Raw genomic sequence first — 3,794 nt, 5'->3', positions numbered from 1 at the left:
TAGTGCTAGGTATAAGTTCCAGAGGACGCTACAAACGCTGATCAATATTTCTTACATGGTGTGTGTGTGTGTTGTGTGTGTGTGTGTGCGTGTGTGTGTGTTGTGTGTGTGTGTGCGTGTGCGTGTGTGTGAAACTGTTTGAATTATAAGTACAAAAAGTGTAAATAAATATTTGGGTTTTGAAAAGAGAGAAATGAAAAATTATAAACGTTGGATATGCAGTAAAAAAACAGACTTATAATGTACACGGTTGACGATAAAATAATTTTTCTCTTCGGTGACACTGGGAACGTACGTATGTACGTGACATATATCTCTAAAAATCTCCAGATTTCGGAATGATCAGAAAATACTTATTTCGACGCTATTGACGCGCCATTTATCGACCAAAAATATATCACCTTTAAGGTGCCAATACATGGGAGCGTCGAGCGTCGAGCGTCAAAGCGTCCAACCAATTAAAGTTCCTTGTTTTTATCCGTGAAATAAGAAATGAAAAACTGATTGGTTGGACGCTTTGACGCTCGACGCTCGACGTTCCCATGTATTGGCACCTTTAGGGCCAGAGCACAGACTTCTGCATAACGCATAATACACAACGCATAAGAGAATCAACCAATCAGAGTTCTTCATTTCTGTCCTGAGGAGGGAAATGAAGAAAACTAATTGGTTGATTCTCTTATGCGTTATGTATTATGCGTTATGCAAAAGCCTGTGCTCTTGCCCTTAGGATTTTTGAGCATAACCTCTTTCACAATAAAGAAACTAAATTCAAATTTTTACAACAGATAGCTGGTATCATGTACATCCACTATGTGTAAAGCCAGCGGCACACGGTGCTTGTTTTCGTGCTGGATTGATTGCTGAGTGAAAATACAGCGTTCTGATTGGTACATTTCCGAAGATGGATGGAAATGTTCCAATCAGAACGCAGTATTTTCATTCAGCAAGCGGTTCAGCACGAAAACAAGCACCGTGTGCCGCTGGCTTTATATATGAGAAAATTTGGCGACATATATTATGATATTTAAAGCTATTTATTGATTGTCCTAAAATCGTCCGTTGTATACTTTTTATGTTTATGTTTAACCTTTGTGTACACTCGTGAACTAAAAGGTATGTGCATCGATTTTTTGTTGACGCGTCGGAACGCGCTCCAACTTGAGGAGAAAGACAACTACTGCTTCATACGTCAGCGTTGTCACTTATTACGAGACAGAAGGATGGCATATACGAGTGTCGAATAAGTAGTGATTGTGGCGTAGACACAAATGTCTTGGAGACTTTGAGTTATAATTGAAGAAATGAAGGAAACAAATAGTGATTGTGAAGAAAAGTGGCAAAAGGCTTCATAAAATTTGTAAAACAGCATATTAAAGGAGAGTATTAATTGTCTAATAATATTTTAAGTGAAAAATATGTTTAAATTTGAGTGTGAGTTAAAAAAGTTGTAAACCATAATTTCTTTAATGTTAATAAATTTGTCATCGACGTTGAATGAATATATATATATAATGCTATTATTTCCATAGGTGAGGAATTATATTATTGTGTTCAGCAGAAGTAAGCAACAGACCAGTTTAGTGATATGAGTATCTTGTTAAAAAAATATCACTCGACTTGGTCTGCTGCTTATTTTTTATGAGCGCAATAACATAATTTTCCACCTATGTAAATGATAGCATTACATACATATTCATTTAACGTCGATGGCAAATTTATAGCTATAAAATTATTAACATTAAAGAAATTATGGTTTATAACTTTTTTTTAACTTACATTCAAATTAAAAAATATTTTTCACTTAAAATATTATTAGATAATTAATACTCTCCTTTAATATGCTGTTTTACAAATTTTATGAAGCCTTTTGCCACTTTTCTTCACAATCACTATTTGTTTCCTTCATTTCTTCAATTATAACTCAAAGTCTCCAAGACATTTGTGTCTACGCCACAATCACTACTTATTTGACACTCGTATATGCCATCCTTCTGCTCTCGTAATAAGTGACAGCGCTGACGTATGAAGCAGTGGTTGTTTTTCTCCTCAAGTTGGAGCGCGTTCCGAAGTCAACAAAAAATCGGTGCACATACCTTTTAGTTCACGAGTGTACTTGTTATGTTTATGTATTCTGTCGCGGTGCTCGTTAAGCCTGTATCAGACTATGGATTGGGATTGAGATTAGATTGAAATTTGACCAATTGAAAAAGAGAAAATAATCTCAAGTATAGTAAACTTACTCCTGATTGGTTAAATTTCAATCTAATACTCAATCCCAACCCGTAGTCTGATACAGGCTTTATGTTTATGTATTCTCGTGATGCTCGAAATGTGGACGAATGACACCGGAAAGCTATCGTAGGTGCTTGAATTAATTTTCGTTATTGACTAATAGAGGTCAGTAGTTGTGGTATTTCAACATGGCCGAAAGTGATCGTTGATGTATATGAAAGTACTGGCAATAGACTTTAATAATCAATGTGTGACATTAGATCGTAGTGCGAGGAATACAATTTTTTATTGTATTGAAGGTCTTTTTTAATCATTTCGAAATTTGAAGATTTCTAGAAACATGTCACGTACATTCCTAGTGCCAAAGAGAAAAATGCCAGATTTAGTACCAAAAAAAGAGCATTTGCGGGAAGCATTAATTTTCTGCTATCATCTCAAGAAATCTGCTGATGAAAGTCATCGTTTACTAGTGCAGGCTTATGGGGAGCATGCTCTATCTAAATCAACTTGCAGAGATTGGTTTAAACGATTTAAAAACAAAGATTTTTATGTGAGTGACAAAAAGCGTCCTGGTCAGCCGAAAAAGTTTAAAGATAGAAAATTGGAGGCATTACTGGTAGAAGATTCATGTCGGACGCTCAAAGAGTTATCGGATATACTAAATGTCGATGAATCAATCGTTAGTAAACGTTTAAAAGCAATGGGAATGATCCAGAAGCTAGGAAAGTGGGTCCCACATGAATAATGGGACATTGAGGATCGCAAATAAAGACGAAGCATGAAGAACTCGCCCAGCAGTTTGGCATTTCTAAATCAGCGGACCAAGTTCCCTTTAAGCGTTTAGGAAGGTTCAGGAAGGTTGTGTTAATAAGAAAACTCGCGGCCGACCGCGTTATACTACCTTCTCTTGTCAATCGCAACATTATGCGTACATCTTGTTTTAAGCCACATCTCACGGCGCCAGACATTGCTAAAAAATATTGATTCCAGGATAGTCTATCTGTATCATACGCTGTCGCCTACAAGACGGAGGACTGCATGGTCGACGAGCTGCGAAGAAACCTTCATTTCTGCGAAGAATTGGAAGGCGCGAATAGAGTGGTCCAGAAATTCTCCCAACTTGAAGAAAAAGATCCCTCAAGCTAGAATCGATGTATTCATTGCATAATCGATGCAAAAGGTTTTGCTATGAAATACTAGAGTTATTTCATTTAAATTATGAATCTGGTGCTCTGTTGACACTGAACATAGTTATGACTATTCAAAGTTTACAATTTATTTTAACATACTTTCGACATTTGAAATAAAGTTATTTTTTCACAAGTTGTTTATATCATTTGATTAAAAGCACTTTCTTCAGTAAGTTGCATCTGTTATTAAAACATGTTATGACTTGATATATATCTATACACTTTAAATTAAATTATCCTTCAACATCTTAAATATATTTTTGGCTGGTACTGTGTCAATAATTTTGCATCAATAATAATCAAGCTTTTTTGGGTTAAATGCATTTTTAAACAAGCATAGGAGCATTTGTTGTTGATTGAAAATCCAAA

Source organism: Harpegnathos saltator, unplaced genomic scaffold, assembly GCF_003227715.2.
Source record: "Harpegnathos saltator strain DR-91 unplaced genomic scaffold, Hsal_v8.6 scaffold9, whole genome shotgun sequence".
NCBI lineage: Eukaryota > Metazoa > Arthropoda > Insecta > Hymenoptera > Formicidae > Harpegnathos > Harpegnathos saltator.
Note: the sequence above shows the minus strand (reverse complement) of the source record.